This window comes from Otolemur garnettii, unplaced genomic scaffold (genome assembly GCF_000181295.1).
Source record: "Otolemur garnettii isolate 467f Iridium unplaced genomic scaffold, OtoGar3 scaffold00001, whole genome shotgun sequence".
In the NCBI taxonomy this organism is placed as follows: domain Eukaryota; kingdom Metazoa; phylum Chordata; class Mammalia; order Primates; family Galagidae; genus Otolemur; species Otolemur garnettii.
The window spans coordinates 56,078,274-56,102,340 of NW_003852396.1; the positions used below are offsets into that span (position 1 = coordinate 56,078,274).

General features: G+C 38.8%; 1 pseudogene; it reads right to left on the bottom strand.

Annotated features, from left to right (window-relative positions):
* Nucleotides 1–20,653: 20,653 nt before the first annotated feature.
* Nucleotides 20,654–22,316, bottom strand: LOC100952224 (annotated as a pseudogene).
* Nucleotides 22,317–24,067: the final 1,751 nt, after the last annotated feature.

The window sequence follows — 24,067 nt, forward strand, 5'->3', positions numbered from 1 at the left end:
TGAACTTTGTTACTCATCAATTAATAAACATTTAGTGCATACCAGGCACTGTGCTGTATGCTTTATATACATGTATCCTAAATATAGAAAATATGTTAGGGACTGCATATATGCTTTTATTCCTTTTTTATTTCATAGATGAAATTTAGGGAAATTAAGTAACTTCCAAGGTTTGTTACCTTATAAATAACAAGTACCAAAGTCCTGATTATAATCCAGTGAACTGGATCAGATTGGCATTTGAAAATTTGTTGTTCTCAAGCATAGGTAAAAGCCTGTATAACGTTAAATTTTTACCATAGGATCATAGTATCACTATGGTGAAAAAAAATTTCTCTTAACCAAAAACACATCTTAACACAAGTGTCCTTATCTTTTAATAAATGTATTCCAAAAGGAGCATAAAAGATAACTTTATTACATGGATGAAATTGATTCTGAACTGATGTAATCCCTAAACAGATTGAGTTTTATTATAGTATAAAAACATGCTTTCTGATAGTAACCTGTGAGGGCTACCTAAAGGTCTCAAGGACCCTGTATTACATTCCTATACCTATTAAAATGTATAAAAGCCTTACTTTGCACTATGAATTTGTATTGAGTTTTTGAAAAGAATAATTTTGAAACTTCATTAAATGAAAAGTTTCTTCATTTATTCTGTTATGTATTAAGTACTTATATTCATTGATTTATTTAGATTTTTAAAAAAGTCAATAGGACTTTTCAAAAATTGGAGTCAGTTCACAGTAAAAGACACACAAATTAAAAAAGGGCGTCTTCCTACGGAAAGTCTCATCTGTCAACAGTAGGATCTTCTCTGAATCATGGTTATGAGGTAGCCAAACAGAAGTATTCACTGCAGGACACCTAATGTTGACAAAAAAGAGCAGATCTGGAATTCCTATTTTTCTCCAGAAGTAGAAGATACCTTTTTGTACAGTTAGAAAGCCATTTGCTCACCCAAACACACCTTAACTCCACAGCATGGGTAGGACACAGAGCCCGAGAAAACCAAGAAGTGACTGGGTAGCTGAAATAATCTATTTCTACTTAATAAATGACAGCAGATAATTTATAAATTATATTGCAGAAACTAATACTTATCTCTATTTAAATGAGAACTAAGTCATACCCTTTACAAAGATTATATTCTACAATTGAAAAATCAGTGACATGCCCAGATGATTGTAATGGCTATGACAAGACATTATGAACTATGGTGGCAGCTACAGTAGTGATGGGTGTGAACAGGGGGATGGAAGTGTGATGTAACAGAAGACTCTTCCTGGAGGAAGCAACATCTGAGATAGATCCTGAGGACTGAATAGAGGAGTGACTGTGTTTCAGATAAACATAATTTTGTGTACAATATCTGGGAAGAATAAAAGAGCATGTTATATTTGGAAAAGTGAAAGTTGTTCAGAGTTGTAGGAGCATTTCTTTTTTTTTTTTAAGCATGTAATTCCATTTTTGTTATGGCTCCTAGGCAGGAAGTGTGGTCAAGAGAGGAGAGGTAGAAAGAATCTTAATTTTATAATTGTTTTCCTATTTGGATTATTTTACTATGTGCCTATATTTATTTTGTAATAACATGGACTTTTACTTTAAAAAGAGACTTTTACTTTAAAAGTTTAGGACTTTTACTATAAAAAGAGAATATGGCATTCTACAAATGTAGGAAGAATCTCTGAAGACAAGACAGCTACTTAAATGGAATAAATTTAGCTTAAAAAATACCCCTCCCACAACATTGTCCTTATTTTCCTCATTCCCCTGAGGTGCCGGTCTGCAGACTAGTCCTTGCTGGGCATTGCGGATATTGGCATTGTGGATTAGAGCAAGGCCTCTGCATTCAGAAGCACTTGGCTTGAGTTCCAGTTCTACCACTTAGTAGTTGTAGGACCGCTGACAACTAACTTTGAAAGTCCATGTCTCTGTTTTCTTCATTTGTAAAATGGGTACTTCCCTAATAGTCCTGCTGTGAGGATCAGATGTGATAATGTCGAGCACTTGGCACAGTAAGTGCTCACAATAGCAGCTATTATTTCATACATTATATGCTTCTATCCCTAAACCTCAATTGAACACTCAGTTCAGATTTCTGCATGTCAGAGGAGACATCATATTGAAAGAAGGCAGGGTAGTACTGCTTACCAGCCAAGAGTTTAGTTTACACAGAGGCAGTTTGCAGAACCATCTGTACAGCAATAACTAGGAAAGTACTTAACTTATTGTCTATTGTCCTCAATTTAAAAACTGGGTACATGGAAAAATTAAAGTACTGATAGTAGTGATAGGAAGTATTCACACGTCAAGCAAATGAAAAGACAACCCACAGAATGAGAGAAATGTTTGCAAATCATATATCTGATAAGGGACTTGTAGTCAGAATATGTACAGAACTCTTAACTCAATAGAGACAAATAACCCGATTAAAAAGTGGGAAAAAGGTTTGAAGAGACATTTCTCCAAAGATAAGCCGATGGCCAATAAGCCCATGAAAAGATGCTCAACATCTTCCCTCAATTTCAATGGGGAAATGCAAATCAAAATTCCAATGAGATATTACTTCATGCCTTCTAGGATGGCCATAGCCAATAAGACAGACAATGACACATGTTGATGAGGATGTGGAGAAATTGAAACCCACTGAGTTTGCAGGTAGGAATGGAAAACAGTTTAGCAGTTCCTCAAAATTTTAAACATACTTACTATATTACCCAGAAATTGTACTCTTAGATACTTACCCAAGAAAAAAGAAACCACTCACTCACACCAACATGAATGTTAATAGAAGCATTATCCACCTAAGCCAAAAGTAGAAACAACGCAAATGTCCTTCAACGGATGGATGCATAAACAAGATATGGTATACTCATACAATGAAATATCAGCTACCGTGTTTCCCCGAAAATAAGACACTGTCTTATATTTATTTTTTCTCAAGAAGACACACTAGGGTTTATTTCCAGGGGATGTCTTGTTTTTATTAAGTATAATGCAACAATCTATATTTATTCAAATACAGTTAAGTCATCTTCTGGAACCTGACAGGGGAGCCGACCTTGTTGGTGGGGCTGGCATGAGTGATGCATGAACTCCTTTCCCCTAGCCATTTGGCCATGTGCAATAGGATGCCTGTGACTTCAGTTACCACACGTGTACCCACACAAGTGCACATAACTCAGAGAAAGGAGCTGTGGCAGATAAAAGGTTTCCAGTCTTCCTTACTGCTCTGCCAAAATGCATGGCGTGGCTATGCAGATATGCTATGCATAGCCATGCCCATCACTAGGTCTTACTATCCGGGTAGGGCTTATATTTAACAAATGCATAGAAATTCTGCTAGGGCTTATTTTTTTGGGTAGGTCTTATTTTTGGGGAAACACTGTAGCAATTAAAAGGGATGAAGTACTGTTGTGCACGAACTCTGAAAATACGCTAAATGGAAGAAGTCAGTCACAAAAGACCACATACTGTGTGATTCCACTTATGCAAAATGTCTAGAAAAAGGGCAGCGCCTATGGCTCAAGGAGTAGGGTGCCAGCCCCATATACCGGATGTGGCAGGTTCAAACCTGGCTCTGGCCAAAAAACTGCAAAAAAATAAAAAGTCTAGAAAAAGTGAATCAATAGAGATAGAAAATATATTAGTGCTTGCCAAGGGCTGAAGAAGTAGAAGGGATTGGGATGAGGGGTGACTATTGTGGGTATGGGGTTTCTTTCAGGGGTACAAAATTATTCTGGAATTAGTCTTGATGGTTTCACAGCTTTGAGAATATACTAAGAATATTGAATTGTACATTCTAAACAGATGAATTATATAGTATATGCATTGTATCTCAAAGTAGTTTAGGAAAGAGTATGTGTAGCATTATAATCTTTTGAAATAGAGATAAAAATCATTAGATTTGTTGAAAGGGATGAATCTTTAGCCTCTTCTGGTTGTTCTTAAGAGCATTATAGTTTATTTTTTCAAATTAATATGAAGGTATAAATGATTAGGTTATATTGTTTGCATTTGTTAGGTAAGTTCAAGTTGTAGTGGGAACATTTCGTGAATGGAGACGATTGGGGAGAGGTCATTGGAGAATACACAACAGGTGAATTTAGAAGGACAGTGAGGATTACATTAATGTGTTTGGATTTTTATTTTCCTAAGAGTGATGTAGGGGTTTTTAAAGGATTTTAAGCAAGGACATAATATAATTACATTTTCCAATTTAGAAAAATTATTCCAGAATCATTGAGAAGAAAGCATAGAGCAAGGTCTTTCCAAATACATGAAGAAATCTTTTGAGTATCTTGTAAAAATTAAAGAGTAGGGTGATAAAAACCTAAAGATAGAAAGTGGCAGGATAGAAAAGAATAGAATGGAGGAAAAAAGTTATAAATGTCAAAACGCCAGGGTGCAAAAATCAACTGATTACATAATAAGGATAGGGGCGAAAAGATTCTCGGATGACTATGTGAACATTAGTGGTGCCTGTTGAAACAAGCTATGGGGAATGGGAGCTGGTCGTGTAGGGATTTATGATTCAACTTTGAAGGTGTTCAATTGAGTTGCTTGTCAATCAGTCCAGATGCAGGTGCCCAGTAGTGACAAAGCCTACAAGTTTTATGTTTGTGAATCAGAGCGTCACTCAAAATATAGACGTGAGGGAGGTTTGCTGGTTATGAATTAGGTCACTCAGAAGAATGGGAAGAAAATGGCAAAAGTCCTTGGCAAAAACTGAGGTGAAAGGCAGGGGGCTGGAAGAGTGAAAGGTTGGAGATTCACAGAAAAGCAGGTGAGATTTGATCACACTTGACAAGAAGCTGCCCCTCACCTACAGAGTCACACGTGATAAGTTTTTTTTTTTTTTTAATTTTTCAGGTTCAAACTGAAAGAATAAGAGCTGAGAGAGTAAATTGATGGGTTATGAGTTACCAAGTGTCTGCATGTTAATATTATATTAATAGTCTGGGTATATCAGCCAGCAAGCTTTATAGGACCAGCAGATGTTGCCGGGATTAGGGGAGAGATGAACACGAGATGAAGAACCCATAAAAGTGCTTTTAGAAAATGAACAACAGGAATTGGTAATAATTTAAGGGATAAGGAAAAGGAATGGAAGACTTAGGTTCTGCAGTAGTAAACAGACTGATTTTCTCATTGTGTTAGCTCGGCAAAGAGAATTGAGTGGTCCAGCTCCACACTCTGTGTCCTTGGGAACATACTAACGCCAAAGACATCTGGAATTGTTTGGAAAGAAAAATATTTGGAGAAATGTTAACATATTACCCTAAGAAACAAATTAAGTGTAATATGCTTAATATCTTAAATCTTTCTGGAATGTTATGAAGTAGATATATTTAACTAATATCCTTTCCAAGTAATAGAAAGTTGGAAAAGTTTAGGATTATGGCTCTACAGCATATCAACAGCAATGTATTATTCTATTAATAAGTATTGAGGCTCAGTAAATTCTGAGATCACATCTACAAATATGGAATAAGGAAAAATAAAACAGGAGATGGGACCAAATGCTAAATGTAGAAACCCCAAAGCAATATTATCCTCTAGATTTCCTAAATAGTGTGGTTTATGAGCAAAAGGCCAGCACTCTCACTCTAATTGCTGGTCGTGAGTCAGCAATGACTGACTTTCTTCCTCTACTAAAACCATGCCATTGGTCTGGATTAATGGGAGAATTGACATGCTTCTCTTCTTTAAATTTTAAATAGGTGAGTCTCAATCTACCAGATCAGGACATTTAGATAATTAAAATCCTTACAAGGTTATGTTTTAGAAGTTCTTGAAAGTGTCTCAAATATGCTCAGGAAAATGTCTCCATCATCAGTTTGATTAGTTACCTGGTGATACTACTGATATTCCACCTGTCTCCTGCTTGGACTCCCACGACTGGGTCTCTGCTTTTGGCAGAGTCTCCTGACTCTGCCAGGAGCTTCCTCAGCAGTCTGATGCTACAGGGCATTGCTAACTCTTGCCAGACTATGCTCAAATAGTAAACAAAATTAATCACTAGGTTGTATGATTGTGTCTTATGAAAGAGAGAGGGAAGTCTCTCATTCTCTTGTGTTACATCCCACTGGAGGGTACTAACGTCCATTTATTCCTGGGGCAAACATTTAAAGAATGTTGATTCATTCCAGGCCTGGTGCTTGGTGCTGGGTATAAAATCGTGAGTAAAAGCAGCCACCTTGGCAGAGGAGCTGGATCTTAACCAAATAAATCTAATAGTGACACACACAATTATAAAAGTACAATTACAGGAAGAATTCTAAAGGAAAGGAAGAGGCTACAAGGAGATTCAAAGAATCAGTAAAAGTGAACTAGATGAGGTAGGGATGGATAGAGGGGGAACAAGAAACGGTCCAAAGACTCTGTGACAGTTATAATGTCAAGATTCTCAGAATCTGGGGGAAAAAACAAAGTCAGAATGGCTAAATTTCAGAGAATAAGGGAGAGAATGGTGCTGGAGAGACCTCTAAGAGCCAGAATATGCCTTGTTAAGCTGTGCTACCTTTATTCCAAAAGTAAAATTTTATAATCTGGGTGGTGAGAGGGATAAGTTCCTTACCAAAGTTGTGAGCTGCTGTGGAAAGTTGATTCAAGAGGGGCACGATTTATTTTAAGTGAAAGGAGAATCATGTTGTGTGTGTTTTAATTTCAGGTTAATGTGAGGGTATAAACAACCGGTTCACCATATTTCAGTTGGTTAGGTAGAGTTCCTCTTTCAGTTGTGTCTTGCACCCAAAAGTGTGCCGTACCTGACTTTTGTGTTTTATATAGAGTCCCTGCCCCTTGCCCTTCACCCACATTCTCATTAGCAATGAGGGAAGGAGGTGGCTGTGCTTGGAGAAAAGTCTAAGAAACAGCTTGTTACAGTCAGATTTGTTCCTCTCCTCTGATGACTTGAGCTTTTTCACTTGGGTCCATATTTTTTTTTTTTTGCTCCTTTTTTTTTTAGTTGTGTACATTAATACTATCATGGGGTACAGTGTGTTGTTTCCATATACAATTTGAAATACTTTCATCCAGTTGGCCAACATAGCCTTCATGTCATTCTCATAGTTGTTATGTTAAGACATTTATATTCCACATTTAGAAAGATTCACATGTACCCTTATAGGATAAATCATAGGCGTGATCCCAGCAATCACCCTCCCTCTACCCATTCTCCCCTCTCCCCTCCCCTCCCTCTCCCCTTTCCCTGTATTCTTGGGCTAAAATTGGGTTATAGCTTTCTTATGATAGCTAAAAATTAGTTTCATAGTAGGGTTGAGTATATTGGATACTTTTTCTTCTTAGCAAAGTATCTCAAGAATGGAAGAAAAAGGGTCCACATTTTTGTACGTGGCTCCATAGGAAGCACCTTGTAAGAATTAAGTCTAGATAGGAAAATCCTGGCAATTTACTAAAGATGCCCAGCCATTTCTGAATCTATTGAATTTCAGCTGGGATCCCTACTCCACCAGGACACAGGATATATCTTCTTTTAATGCTCAAAATCTGTGTCCTTAAAATCTCCTTATATTAATCTCCTCTGATTACCTTATAATTTGAGCCCGTAAATTGAGATCTATGATTTAAATAATAAAGTAGCCACCTTTTCATTGAATCGGCAATGAAAATATGTATGTATCCAGACTAATATGTATGTTTTGTGTTTTCAGATATCATATCTGTTTAAACCAACTATAACATTTGAAGAGTAACAGTGATTTAAATTGACCTTAGGCAGATGTTGGTTACAAATTCTAAAACCTTGAAATCTTGGGCCAGTTTCTTCAATCAATTCTTCAGTCACTTCATCTGAAAAATAGTTGTACAGTCGTATGAGTATATAATAACAGATTATATATACTATGCTTGGAAAGGTACCTGCTAGTATAAAAATTATGATTATTTCTGTATCATTATTATTAATCAAGCTTCACGATGAATAATACAGCATGATAAAAAGAGATGAACTTCTGCTAAGTCTGTCTTCTCTTTATTGTTATTTAGTAAAGACTTCACGCTTGTTGACATTCCTACTATCATCTCTTAATAAGCAGCATATGAGGGTTTTTTTTTACAAGTCTTCATAAAAATGGAAAACTTAAGTTTTGCGTTCTAGTCCAAAAGCATATGGGAAAAACTGTTTCAGAGGCTTTAAATATTAACAAGAGGAACACAGCATAATGATACAGGGAAAAAGTGAGAGCATGAATGCTCAGAATTGCTTTTAGTGGGAAAAAGCAGCCAGCATTTGTTGAGAGCTAAAGATTTTTTTTTTCTAAATAGATACAAATTTAATTGGCAGGACTTGGCATCATTTACGGGAAAATATGTTTTATTTATTTCAGTTTAAATATATTTCAAACACTATTTTAAAATACCGTTTGGCCCAGTGATGAGAAAGCTGTTAAGGGGTTCAGGATTTAATGCCCTAGTTAGCCTTTCACCTCTAAGGCCCTGTATCTATCTCCGTGTCATTCAGCTCATACATGAAATGAGTTTTGTGGGATAAGGGAGCCCCGAGTGGAATACGGGTGCTGCATGCTAGGAAGCCATTTTGGACCATGGAGGCTTCAGCGTGTAAATTACTTGGGGTGGGACATTGAAAGGACATTCAAATTTATAGGCGCCTCAGTGAAAAAACTGCCAGTGATGAAACCGAAATCTTTCTTCTTCTGTTTAATCAGGGCCAACCTGAGGCAAAGTTATAAAGTAGATCAAGAATGTCTTCACTGGAATTCCATTTCTATCAGTGTTATTTTTCCTTCTTTTCTATCTACTTTCAAGAGGAATTAAAAAATAAAACCATGAATCTCTGGGAATGTCGTTTCTCATTGGAGGTCTCCTACTACAACCTGATTAGTAGTCCCCCTTTATTCACAGGGGACAAGTTCCAAGACCCCCAGGACATGTCCCAAACTGGACAGTATGGAACCCTCTTTATGCATTTTGTGTTTTTGATCTGATAACCTAGATGCCTATGAAATGACTGAGGAGTGGGTAGCATAGACAGCCTAGATCTGCTGGACAGAAGGATGAGTCACATCCCAGGCAGAAAAGAGCAGGATGGTGTGAGATTTAACACACTACTCAGAATGGCACATCATTTAAACTTATACATTGTTTATTTCTGGAATTTTCCATTCCATAGTTTTGAGTTGCAGGTAACTAAAACCAAGGAAAGTGAAATTGGGGATGGAGAGGGGCTCCCATATGTTCTGGATATAACTATTAATACTTGCAATTCTCTGTATCATGCAAATTCATAGCCGTATGCTTTTCCTTCTGCTGTTTCCCCCTGCCTAGAATGATGATCCCTAGGCCCCAAACTCCCAGGCCTCCCTGGAGAATGTAATGATTTAATTTTCAAAACAGAAACAAGGATATCCTGCTTTAAAAGCCCTTTGTAGAGAATCCCAGTAGATTTAGACACTCCAGGCAGAGCTTCCTCACCTCTGTCCCCTGTTCCTGAGTCTCTTGCCTATCTGGAGTACGGTTGGGGGACATTCCTTCCCAAGGTCAATCATTTAGTGACCTGTGCTAAAAACGATTCTACCAGACTCTGATGGTGCCATATTTACACCTGACTCTCTGGGCTACCTTGATAAGCAATGAGAATGTGCAGAAAACATACCCACTTTTTAATGCCCTGAACCAAAGCAAATAAGTCATTTCTACTCATGGCCTATTGGTCAGAATCCATAACAAGGCACTGACCTAACTATGAGGGAGGCTGGGAGATGTAGGTGTACAAACAAATCAGTGGGTAAGCCCTGTTGTTTCACACATACCCCGCAGCACATTGGTGTTCTCGTTTACATGAACGTTTCCTCTCAAACTCATATTTCAGGTCCCTGAGGACTGGAGATTTGTCTTTATACAATGTTCAAATACTGTGCACTGACAGTGAACCCATATTAAAGAATTAATGTATTAGCTCATCAGAAAAGAGGTAAAGAAGAAAACACTTTACACATCTGAGCTCATTCAATTCCTACCAAGATATAAGGCGACATTGCTCTTTTCATTCTGCAGACAGGCCACTAAGGCTCAGATTATTTAAATGAATTGTCACAAAAGTGGAATTCCAACTCAAGCTGACTCTTAAGTATATGCTACATTTCAAATTTGAAATGTTTTATTTCAAAAGGAGATACTTGGAAAGACTAAAACAGAAAGGAATAAATTTCTCATATGATGTTCTCATGGCTTAATTTACTTTATAAGCAGGGGGACGTTTTGCATGTGTTTAAGAAAGCTTTGAATCAATCATAAAACCGATGTGGCCTTGCCCAGGGTTTGAATGCCCCAGTAGGTTATATGTTTGGTATTCCAACAATCTGGCCTTGAGATCCATTTATAGGGAACATAATCTCATGGTTTTTGAAGACTATAAAAAGAGATTTAAAGTTTGTAAAGTGCTTTGAATCATGTCTGGCACAAAGAAAACACTCTGAATTTTTAATTCTTTATTTACTTGACTCCCACCTCTGCTTTGCTGAGTAGACCCTTTGATCATTCTGCAAAATAGGCATTGCTCCTCCAGTCACATGCAGAAATGTCAGAGTTGATTATCTTATTTCAATGGGGATATTCTCATACAAGTTTAAGTCTGGACAGGGTCTAAGTACCTTCAGGGGGACCCCTCAGTTTACTGGTAAGAAAACAGGTTCAGAGAGGAAGAAGCAGTTCTTCAAGGTCATAATGTGGCAGCAGCCGGATTGGTCCCGACTCCTAATTCAGCATGTTTCCCTTCTCTGAGCAGCAGGCAGGTGCTCAGTGATAAATACTTGTCAGCGACTGATTGATTAAGAATATTAAATTTTTCCATCTGGTTGGGGGTTGTTGGAGTCTGCCTCAGGGGCGGAGGAACCTCACCGAAGTAGTTCCAGCCTATTTGGTTCCTATCTTTAGAAAAATACTCCTCCAGCCAGTGTTTTCAATAGAGTAATTGCTTTGTGTTCATGACCAATTCAAACTCTTTTCAGCAACTATTCCTTCCCCGTGTGAGAAGCATGGGGAGCATTCCCATTCTAATTCCATCTTGAAACAATATTTTCATTTTCAAGTCTAAAGATAGTAACTAGGGTAAAGACTTAGTCTAAACTTAGCCCCTAATAGCCTGGGCTGTTAAATTTGTCATTATAAGAATTCTTTTTTTTTTTTTTTCCTGTTTTTTCCTTGGGTACAGAACTGTCACAGAGGAAGATGAACCAGTCTTTTGTTAGCAACCAAAGCCATTGCTTTTCGCCTTGTGATTTCCAAAAAAATTTAAGAGAGCGTGCGGTATTGTTCATCTCTTATTAACAAATAGCATTGCCGTGAGGTGTTGCATGAACATTTCCAGTGAAAGGGATGGTAGATGGAAGTACTGAAAGAAACTGCGGTAGCTGGTGGGTCTGTAACCAGGAACCACTGCAGTTAGTTCCAAGGGACCTGATATCCCTGTGAGGAGGAGGGTGATGGGATGCATATTGTGCTGCTCCTTATAATACAAAAGTAAACAAAGAAAAGGAAAGGGTTTTCTCCATATACTTCCTGACTCATTTTACACTCTAAGTATGTGTTAAAAATTGCAATTAAATCATCTTCAAATATGATGTATACAATTATAAAAATGAAAATACACCAGGAAGAGAAACAGTTTAGAAGGTAATCTAAATTGCCCCTTTAATTTATTACTGAATCACGGTTATTATACTTCAGGTAACTGAAAACTTTCCTCAAACTAAAATAGCTCTTACCTCTTACATAAGACAGTGTGAGCCTTCTGATAGGGAACATTTGTGCATTCAGAACAAATATCTCTACAGGGGGTTGGAAAAATGGGAGGGATGGGTGTTCAAAGAAAGGTTGCAACATGCAAAGGTGGGTCTGAGGGTCTGAGCCTGCATTAAGGTTGTACGTACTTTGAGATAATTTCCAGAGTGACATGGGAGAGGGGCATAATCTGCATCAGTTGGGATCCTCTAGCCCTCTTTGGTTCTCTTCACTACTCCCTACATGCTGTAGGTATACCAAACTCCTTATGAAAAGAGTAAAACCCCACAGAATAAGAGGGAGAAATCATTCTTTTATAGTTGGCTTCATAAGGCTTAAGTTCCTCGTTCTACAGAGAAGGGATTGTCCAAGGAAAGACTTTCTGCTCAGTATTGTGGGTGCCGTCACAGGCAGCCTTCAAGTTCTCAGATCCTTCAGAGTTGGGCCCCGCTGCAGCATCACCTCATGTGAAGTCTCACCCCTCCCATGACAGCCGGCATCTAGGGCCTGTCCAGGAAGTAATAGCAAATACTTCACCGGTTCTACTTGGTGCAGTCACACGGAAAACCCCGATGGAGCAACATTTGCTTTAGAACTCTCTATCAGGTTGACCCAATTATTGGATGGTGTCTGAGTTTCATATTAATTCCTTTCTCTACCAAATCCTGAATCACCCCTGTTCCATGCACAGGTGTTGATTCTCAATAAACATCTTGGACCTCAAACTTCATCTCTGCACCTGCTCCTGGAAAACTCACCGGGTAATATTCCCAGCTTACTTGTTCCACTGTCCCTCTATCCTACATGCCGCATTAAGCCTCATTCTAAGAAAACTAATAATTTGCTCGCTTTTTGCCTGCACCCAAGCAGGTAAATGAGTCTGGAGCCAAAAACCAAAAACAAACACCCCCCCCCCCACCAAAGAAAACGACAGCTATGCCGATTCACTCTAAATTCATCATCACCAGTCTCCGAAGGGCACTCTGCGGCTCTCTACAGTTTTCTATTTCTCTTCAGTTTCAGCACAGCAACTTTCTTTTCTTTTCACTTTATAGTTCAGTTTAGAAAGATCTGGAAACCCTCACTTTATGGTTTGTTGAGAAGGAAAATGCCCTTGGTGATGCCTTCATCTTTCCTCCACCTAATCTGTAAACTATCTACACCCTGACCCAGACTCTCTCCTTTCCCTTCAGGTATTGAAGTCTCCCCACTCTCAATGAAGCCATTTGCTCTGATCTTGCCTTCGTATGGACTTCCAAGTGTCACTCTCTTTTCCAGCAATATGAATTTTTCTCTACCTATTGGCTCACTTATATTAGCATTATTATTATAATTTATTCCTTATGACTGCTAGGGATTTTAATAGACCAACAGTGAAAACAGGTTGGGAGACTATTCCAGGATTCTAGAAAGTTTAGACAGTGTCTTGGCTAGAATTGGTCGAGATACAGAGAAATAGCCTAGGCTACATTTTGAAAACACAGAGCTTGTTCTCTGATAAATTGTAGGTGTGATAAAAGGAATGAATAAATATGATTCTTTTGTTTGAATAACTAGGTGTTACCCTTTGTTAAAAGAGGAAGACCAAAGGAGAAACGAGTTTAAGTAAAGAAGAAGATGAAGTTTGTTTGGGCCATGCTAGTGGAGATAGTAAGAGGAAGGACATACATGTTTGTGAGTTCATTGACAGGTTAGGGCAGGAAATTTAAACGTACATTAGCATTTTTATTATTATGCTAATTAAAACGAACCAATAGAGTAAATACTAATGTAGTAGAGACAGAGGACCATAGTGAGGGGCAACTCATGGGAGAGCTTAAAACTGTAAACCTTGCCATTGGAATGTGTTGGTTTAAACATTGGCTGTAGTGCTCACTAGGTGAAGCACAGTACCCTGCCACTCTATGCTTTACTTCTCTCACCTATAAAGTAGAAATTATAATAGTTCATGCTTCCTAGGGATTTAGTGGGAATCTGTAAATCAGGAGATGCATTAAGAATGGCACTTTCTTTAAATGGCACTTTCTTATGATTAATATCATAATCACAAAATAAATGGTAGGAATTAGTGTTTATATATCCCATTCTCAAATATTATGCTAACGAATATTTAAAAAACACTTTTTTGTGGGTCTCCCTCTAAATCCTAGTCCATTTTGCTGTTCTCCATCACATAAATATTTATAGATTATTCACACCTTCACTTCCTCATTTTCCATTCTTTCCTCAATGCACTTGGAATGGGCTTCATACTCCACTGTCTTTGAATCTTATTTGAAAAGTAACTAATCAACATGGCCAAATCCGGATGTCATTTTCCTGCTGTTTCACATAATCAAGCATGTTTTAATGTAGGGACCATGACATTTTTATGATGCCACAATTACCTAGTTTTCCTTCCAACTCAGAGGGCATCAGCTCTGGTTCCTTTGCAAACTCCACTAATTCTATTCAAACACTATCAGTTTTCCTTTTTGGTTACTATGAGGTTCTTCTTCTTTTCCCCTAATTATACACTTTTCTTAGGGATCTCATCTGCCCTGTGGCTTCAACAAGCATTCTGTGGGCTACTCACTCCCCAATTTAAATCTCCTGCCCTGGCCTGGAGACAAACATGTATGTCCTTCCTTTTACTATCTCCACTAGCATGGCCCAAACAAACTTTATCTTCTTCTTTACTTAAACTCGTTTCTCCTTTGGTCTTCCTCTTTTAACAAAGGGTAACACCTAGTAATTCAAACAAAAGAATCATATTTATTCATTCCTTTTATCACACCTACAATTTATCAGAGAACAAGTTCTGTGTTTTCAAAATGTAGCCTAGTCTATTTCTCTGTATCGCTACCAATTTTAGCCAAGAAGCTATCTAAACTTTCTAGAATCCTGGAATAGTCTCCTAACCTGTCTTCTTGTTTTCACTGTTGCTCTGTTCAACTCCCTAGCAGGCATGAAGATATTTTATGGAAATTAAATTATGTCACTTCCCGGCTTACAATGCTCCAATCATTTCACCTCCTAATGAAAATAACATCTGAATTCCTTACCTTCCTTTTGAAGCTTCCTGCCTACATTCTTCAGATATAGCGTCTTATTTTTCTTGTTTTGAATGTAAGACTTCATTCTTACCCCATGGCCCTAATGCTGTTTTTTTTCTCTGCCTGGAGCAGCGGCTATTCTTTCAAACCTCACATAACTGGCAATTGATCATCATATAGTTCTTAACTGAAATGTCACCTTTTTAAGGAAGCTATGCGTTCTGATGTTCCCCTACCTCAACGTCAGGATTGGTCACATCCTTTTTACTTTATCTTTCATATTAATCTTCATCTCAGATAATCCTATGTATAGCTATGGTTTGAAGATGGCTTGTCCCCAACTCAGGTTGAGCCTTGTTCCCCAATTAGGTGATATCCGGAGGAGCTGATTAAGTCATTCACATGGATCCATGCCATTCTTAAGAGGTGGGATTAGTTCTTGGGAGAGCCTGGCTGGATATAAAGTAGACCAGCCTCCCTGTCTCTTGTGCACAGACCCAGTGGCTTCTTTCACAGGGCTTCTGCTGTGTGACGTCCTCTGCCAGGTTATGATGCAGCCACTGGATCTTGAACTTCCCAGTGTCCAGGTCTTTGAGCTAAATAAGCCTCTTGATGAGTTCCCCAGTCTCAGGTATTGTATTATAGCAGTGGAAAGCAGACTGACCTTTCTTTTCTCATTCATTTTCTATTTTTATTCACAGGAATGCCAGTTTCATGCTAATAGGATTCTTATCTATTTTGTATCTTAGGTTATCTGTGACATATGGTAAAGGATCAAAAATTAGTTTTCAACTGAACACACTCCAGCCCTTCCATGCTTCAGGCACAGTTCTCACTGCAGCTGCCTTCACCCCTCCTTGTCTTTATGTCATTGCTCGTCTCTCTCTCCTTTCTCTCTTTCTTTCCTGACTTCTCCTTTGTTTCTTAGGCTTTTCCTCCTGGGTATAACTTCGTGCTTCTTTGGCCAGGATTTCCTTTTTTACATAACCCCGGGTTCTCTCCATAAGCAGCTCTTCTGTTTCACCTTCTGGGGCTTTTCCTACCAGGACGTCTTCTTAGGCAGCATGCCATCCAGTCTGTGCTTTCCCAGAGATGCGGAGCTGGGCACTAATCCTAATGACTTGAGGGCTGCTTCCCGGAGCGGAATAAGCTATTTACCAAGCGGGGATGCTCTCCTTCTCGCATCTCTTAACCAAAACAGTGTTATGTTTCGAGAGGCTGAATGTTCATCTTGTTCAAAAAGGAACTCTTGCGTGTATTTGTTTGTTTAAAAACCATTGTCTGGGTATGTTCCTTTCAAAGTTTCCATGACTGAAGTTTTTGCAGGGTATCCTAAAATGGCATCATTTCTTCTGAAATAATTTATTTCTGAGTGATGCCTTGGTCGTAGATTTCCCTGACAGCTACCTGGCCTATTCAATGGGATTAGCGACCCAAGAGCGTGTACGTGACATCCATCATTTCAATTTAGATTCAACAAAATCCAGTGAGGAAAAATGTTACCGTGTGTGCGATCATCTATTAATGTTTAGAAGTTCCACTAACCATTATAGCAGGTCCTCTCTCACAGTTAATTATGAGTATAATAGATGGGCAGACTTCAGGCTCTGTCTGCTTATGGCTTCAGGGAGAGTAGTTGGCCCTAATTCTTGGGGAATCAGAAGCCCTGAGAGTTTTCTCTTTCCCTTGCCTACTATTTCTACTATGCAGGACTCAGTGAGTTCCTTGGAGGTTCTCTTCTGCTAGTTGTAAACCCTCTCAGACCTGGGGTATACTCACTCAGTGCCTAGTTGTGGCAACCTCGTATGCAACCCTTGGCAATGAGACAGCCCACTATTCTTTGTTTCCTCAACTGTAGTACTATCCGGCCCCTGTGGTTTTCAAAGTGGGAGGTCAGTTCACGTACCTGTGGAAAACAACCATTTTCCTTATTAACAGCATAGGAAATTCATTTGCCTTGTGCTTTTCTAGGAGAAATAACAGTTTCTGGGGAATCAATATGAGAGCAAGTCTTCTAAGGAAAACCAAACACATACTTTCCGAATTATTTAATTTGTATAAACTTAGGGAATACAAGTGCAATTTTATTCTGTGACTATATTGTAGAATGGTTATGTCAGAGCTTGGGGCGTATTCCCCACCTGAATGATGTGTGTTGTACCCTTATAATAAACTCATATTGCCCACTCCCTTCTACTCTTTCCCACCAGTTATCACTTTAATTAACAGTTGGCTCAGACAGACCCTTGCTCATAATTCCAGTTGCAGTGAAAACAATAATACTTGTCCTGTCAAAAATTAAAACCAATTATTATGAAATCACAGAATGCCAGGCAATATGCTACGCATGTATATCCATGATTTCATTTCCACTCAAACAACCCTATGGGTAGCTTCTGTTATTACCAACCTTACTTTACAGATAGGAATCATAAGCAAAGAGGGGTTTAGTAACTTGGCCTTGATCACACAATTGGTAATGTCAGAGCCAGGATTCTAATACAGGTGATGACTCTACAGTCACACTTAACCTCTTCAGTATTCTCTCAAGTAGTGTCATCCCTTCTAACAGTGTCCTGGGCCCCCTCCCCTTCTGCAGGACTATGGCTGGTATATATATCTTAGTGTGTTGTATTTCAGTTCTTTTCCAAATGTTCATCAAGGTGATTTTTCTTTAAGAGAGAATCCAGGTGATATTTAATAGGTAGTGTTGCGCAGAATGAGTGAGTTGGTTTTGGGGGATCACTATATTCATAACGGAGAATCTTTATTGACTAAGTTTCAAACATTGTGCTAAGAACTTCACACAAATGTGCATAAATTATTTCAATAATACTGAGAAGTCATAAATTATTCACACAAATTTGCATAAATTATTTCAATAATACTGAGAAGTCAATGTTAGTATATTCATTTTGAAAATAAGAAAATTGAGGCTTAGAGAAATTAGGTGATTTATTCATCTGTATCTACTAACTATCTCACAAAGATAGTAGATACAGATGAAATTGTGTGTAGAATTTATATTATTTCTACCACATTACGCTAGGGTATCTGTAAAATATAGCACTGAAGAAGGATTTGAAATTAGGAAACATCCAGTACATGGAATCTGGGAAACATCTGTAATAATGCGTCCATAAGCCCAATTTTAAGCTGGATAGTCCCAGCTCCCCTAGTCCACCCTTCAAAGAAATTTTGGAACTTTCTTTCTAGAATGACCATCAGAGCTCTTGTCCTATAAGGCCTGACATTTAAGTTTGTGAATTCATTCTAGAAAAAGTTCTGTGAGTGATAGACTAGGTGCTGGCTTTGATGCATAGCTTCCCAGGGAGGACTTCAGAGGTGACCACAGTGATATTTAACAATGAGCTATGTAGCACTTTTTCCAGAATGAGTTTGCCCTCCCCACTGGAATGTCTAGTAGACATATCAAATGTAACATTTCCAAAATCTACTTCCCATGATTCTTCCCCTACAGTTAGTAATAACTCCATCTGGTTTGAATGATCTGTGTTGCCACTCCTTCTCTAAAATCCCATATCCAAAGCATCAACAAATTCCTTCTGCCTACCTCCAAGATTTGTCTTGACCACTTTACTGTTTCTATCCTTGGTCTATTCTAGGATCATGTCTTGCTTGAATTTTTCAATAGTCTTTTTTTTGGTCTTCATTTCCATTTAGGCTTTTCTTTGCAAAAAAAGCTAGGCTAGTTTTACTATCATACACAAAATTGACGTAATTTTTGTCAATTGATATTTCATAGCAATTGCTGACATCTATAGTTTTCTTAAAATATGCTGGAAACTATTCTAAATTACTAAATCTAAAAAATATATTTTTTAATTCTCATAGTAATTCAATGCGGCAGGTACTCATTATTCTCTCTATTATAAAGATGAGAAAACTGAGGTCCAGAAAAAATAGTTTTTTTAAGTCATTCAGCTAAGAAATGGCAACTGAATTATTTTAATCAAGTTAAACTGGCCCAGTAAATGCCATTTATTTCTGTGACATTCAAGTATCACTCTATTGTTTCAGAATCCTAATTCAAAACCAGCAGTCTAGGGAAACACATACACACACACACACACACACACATATACACATATAAAAACATGTACATATATAGACAGGCATACATATATGTACACATAGGTATATAAAAATCTTATTGATCATTAGGAAATAAAATTATACTATTACTAATACTGTCTATATTAATAATTTAGATAATATTTATCTTTCGGAAATAAAATTATGAAATACTACTAATATTGCCTAACCAGTTATTATACAAACATCTACTATGTGTCTGGCAATGCATCAGACCTTAAAAATACTTCCTAAATAACATTCTTCTTAGTAAAGTAGTTCAAGAATGGAAAAATAAGCATCTCATGTACTCAATACTAATTTGACTCTTATACATGAAGAGCTATAGGCCCACACAAAAGGAAGAACTAAATTAAATTCAAGAAGGGAGGAGGAACAAGGAAGAAAATAAGCCCCGATCTAAGGGGTACAATGTAAGAGCCTATGACACACCTCCAGGGTGAAGGACTCAAATACAATTTGGACTTTCTCTGACAAACACAAGCAATGTAACCTAGTTATATCTAGCCTTATAATCTAAAAAAAAAAAAAAAACTCCCTACACAAACAAAAAAGTGGTAGTTTTAATCCCATTTTATAAAAATGTGAAGAATAGAGAGGCTGAGTAACACCCTGATGCTGGCCATATACGCACTTAATAAATATTACTGAGATAAATCTAGTAATACATTGTGATACTTCAAAAATTATTTTTAATTATTATGGACATATACTAGCACGTGTTTCTGGATACAAGATGTTTCGATACAGGCATACAGAAGGTAATTATCAATTCAGGGTAATCAGTATCTATAACCTTAAGCATTTGTCATTTCTTTGTGTTAAACACATTTCTTTGTTTTTTTTTTAATTTTCTTGAGCACTTTATTCAGCAAAGAATCTCCCCAAATGACTCAAACGTAACTATGGGTGTGTGTGCACACATATGGGTACTATGTTTGCAATTTAGAGTACTTCCTGAGCTTCCTCTCCCCTTTAGAATTTTAACAAAAGTTTAAATAGCTGGAGCACAGTTTCAAACACCTGTCCCCAGTGACATCACTAACTGAGGCTAGGAGGTAGTGTTCTCTTCACATCTCAAGGTTTTTAAATAAATTTTGCTGATTTTTGCCTCCTGACTCAAACACAGTGTTCAAGCCCCTAGTCCTTGACCTTACCACGCAAAGACTTCCTTTAGCTACAGTCACCTGACAAGGTGAGTTAGCAGTGGTGAGCCCCTATAGTCCTGGCTACTCAAAAGGCTGAGACAAGAGAATTGCTTGAGCTCCAGAGTTTGAGGTTGCTGTGAGCTAAGATGCCACAGCATTCTACCGAGGGTGATCAAGTGAGATTCTGTCTCACAAAACAGAACAAAACCAAACCAAAAACAAGGTGAGTCAGCAGTCTGCAGCATCATCCAATGACCAAATTCTGGCTATTTTCCAGCCTCAAAAAGAACACAGCCTAGACGCAGTGTGCATTGTGATGGACAGAGGGGACTGAGCCTGATGAGAACAGCCTGGTAGTGACAGTGGTGTACCGACACTGGAGAGTGGGGGAGAAATCAGAGGCGGAGCAGGGGAGTGTATCTGCTTCCCTTTGCCCCACCCTTTTTGGTAGTCCAATGGAAGGAGAAAACGGATGTGGTCCAAGCAAGTGTATGTGATGAAGGGCGGCATGGGTCTCTAGCAAAGACTCCTCTGTCCAGGCACCAAATCAGCAAAGCAGATGGCGGAGCAAGCTGAGTCCAGGCTTCAGAGTGAGTAGTCGTCTTCAAGGTTATCATCACCTAACACAGAGGCAGCTTCTGACAAGCTGGGCAGGGCAGGGCTCTCTCCAGGGCTCTTTTCGATCTCAGTGAGCACAGAGATGAGAGAGGCCTCTGTGTCTGCAGCTGCATCCTTCAACATGTCTGGGACACCTCTCTTTTCTTCCCTGTCTTCAGGAATCTCAAATGCGTATTCTTTACGAACGAATTCTAGCCCAATATAAAGCTTCTCCCTGCTGCTGGTGTCATATAAGTAGATCTTTGGCCATGTTGAGACCTCACTGTGGACATAGCTAGAGATCTTGGCCACAGGGGGCTTCCAGTCAGCACAGCGGGTGAGTCTGTCAAATTCATCCAATGCTTCCTCTTCCCACTGTTCACCTGATGGGGTGATCTGTGCCAGACTGACTCTATTGCTTGAAACGGAAGGCTCAGGAAGTCGCTTCTGAGAGACCTGAGGTCTCTCAGTGGACAATCTCCATTATCTCCCAAGTCAACATAGTGGAGATCATAGTTCCCATTTTCCAAGATGCCAAGGATCTGGGCTCAATACCAGGAACCATTTGTAAGTAAAGGTGCTGCTACAGTGTCTCCTATTTGCACAGTCAAAACCTCAGGCAGGCTGTTTTCATAGTGCTGGGTCATCTCATTGACAAGCTTATCAACTGCAGGCTGCGGGAGCCAATGATCTGGATCCAGAAGTGGTTGGGCCTTCAGAGGCAGAGACATAGACTTCTAGGTACTTATCAGCATGGAAACTGAAGTCAGGGTTGGGGATTTCCTACATGGATGTCTCTGGAATGGCCTGGGTGCCAGACTTCTGAATGCTGTCAGCATTAGGTTTCTCCACAGAGCTTTCCTTCGGCCCCACCGCAGCCATGTCACCTCCTCCTTTGTGGGGAGTAACTGCGCAGGGAGCAGGCTGGCCCAAGCTAGAACTCGTGTTTTTCCCTACTGCTGCTCTCCAGCTCCATCCGGCTCCATCATTTCCTCTCTTCTCTCACTGATTGGTGCTTGCCTGGAACTCTGGTTTCTGCAGAAGATGCAATTCCTTTCTGCAGTTCTTTATCTTCTGAAACTTTCTCCAGTATCAAATGCTTGGCTGCTGCCACTTTCGTCTGTGTTCCTGAGATTTTTATAAGTCTTGATAGTAGTAATGTCCCCTTTGATTCTTCATCACAGGTAATTTTGGCTCCAGAGGCCTTACAGATAGAATGAATCGTCTCACGCCTCTTCCTATGATTCTGCCCTCAGACCTCTGGGGAACTAAGAGCTGCTCAGACACCGGGGTGTTCTCTGTCAGGATCTGATGGATCACAGCTTTGGCCTTGCACACTTGAGCAGGAAAACTACTGATAAGCAGCACTCGCTCATCGCCTACATCCGCTGTGTCCACATCAACATGAGCACCTGTTTCCGCAGCTGTTTAATATTGGCTCCTTGCTGGCCATTGATGAGTTTCACATCATTCAGTGACGGGTTCCTGGGGGAACTTGCATCTCTATTTCAATGTCAACCTCCCCAACAATCGTCAACTGCTCTTCTCTGCTCTCCCTGCGGTACAGGATGTAGGCGACTGTGGCACTGGCTGGGATCCCAAAGCCCAGAGCTATTTTCTGAGTAGTGGACAGGCTTGTCCAAGTGGACATTGCTGCTGTATTCTGACTTACAGTCTCACCCCAGTGACCACACCTCTTACCACCTGCACCAGGACTCACCAGCCTGTGTTAAACACATTTCCACTCTTTTAGTTATCTTAAGATACACAATAAATTATTTTTCACTGTATTTGCCATATTCAAGTAGTCACCTTTATACACATGCAACAACATGCATGGTTTTGCTCCATTACACATATATTCTGTGTATAATGAGTAGTGGCTCAGCTGACCCACTAGGAAATGACTTGAGGTTTTTCTTACTAGCTTCACAGAGTCTGTGATTCAAGTTCATATCTCTGGCAAATTTACCACAGATCTACTATCCGGGATCTTCGGGATTGCTAGAGAATAGGGATCCCATGACATGTTCGATGTGCTCATGATGAGCACTTACTATGTTGTGCTTCTCGGGGCAAAAGCAGCCCTCAGACTGAGGCCTGAGACATTTTCTCAACTGGCTTTCTCTCCCTTTGCCTTTCCACCCTTCTCAGTCCACAGGAAATAATCCATTCTGCAAAGCAGCTAGACAAGAGGCCTTAGAAGAAATTAGCATAAATAAATGAAACCAAAATATGATAAATGTTAATAATAAAGTGCCAGTGGCATTTGACATTAGATGAAACAGCATCCAGAATGTGAAGGGACAGGGCAGCTCTCCTGTTTCTCAGAAATGAAGGCAGCTCATGTCAGCCATTTACTGGCACTAAATACCTTCTTGCAGGAAAAAAGCATCAAATGTAGCCAGCATATTCACACTTATACTATTTCCTTATAAAAAAAAATCCATAGCTCTCTTAAGAAATAAAATTAATATTACATATTCCATTGGCTGGATCCCATGCAGACACTAATGGGAATCTGAAAAGAGCCCTGCTTTTGGTAAGCAGTCTTGAGTGATGTTTTTTCTTAATATTAAAAATATAGATCTGGTTTCTATCTTGTTCTCTCCTACGAATCTATCTCATATTCTTTAGTATAAATAGATATGCTTAATAGGGAGTGGGGCTTAGTTCTCCTAAAAAAAAATCTTCATCCAGCTTAACAGGCAGCTGTGATATAAATTAAAGCAAAAATCAACATCAAATATGAACTCCATAGTAATGGTATTGCCTGCCAGCTCCATCTCTAATCTGTGCTAGTCTACAAACCAGCCCTATTATTTGCAGTTCCTCTCTTGTATTTATTACATCAATATTATTACTCATTATCATTAATTATCCATTATAACTAATTAATAATAAATAAGAAGTAGCACTGTTCCCTTCCAGCCTGTGAACCACCTTGACATCGTCATCTTTCAAGCTGTACTTACGTCTAACCAGACAATCTGACTTTTCTTTCTTCGATGGCTTCAAGCCCTTTAGTGAAAAAACTAACAATTATCCCTAGTAAATTTTAATCTTTCTCTGATGAACTATTTCTCTAATTAACCAAGTGTTCATTTTAAATATATTTCTATTATTCTGAGTTATAGAAAACTCAATTTAATGTCGCCTATTGATTGTGTGAACATACTTTTATCATGTTTCTATAATGTACATAAAATGCATGTGCTGTAGGAACATTTCTTTACAAGGAAGAGGATTCAGAGAACAACCCTCAATATATAATTATCCATTTATGCACCACCCATAATTTAACATCAAAACCAAATTAACCATCATCAAATTTCTCCTGAACTGATCATCTTGCCAATGTGTCAACCATTAAAATAACATAGCAGTATGTTTTAATAGGGA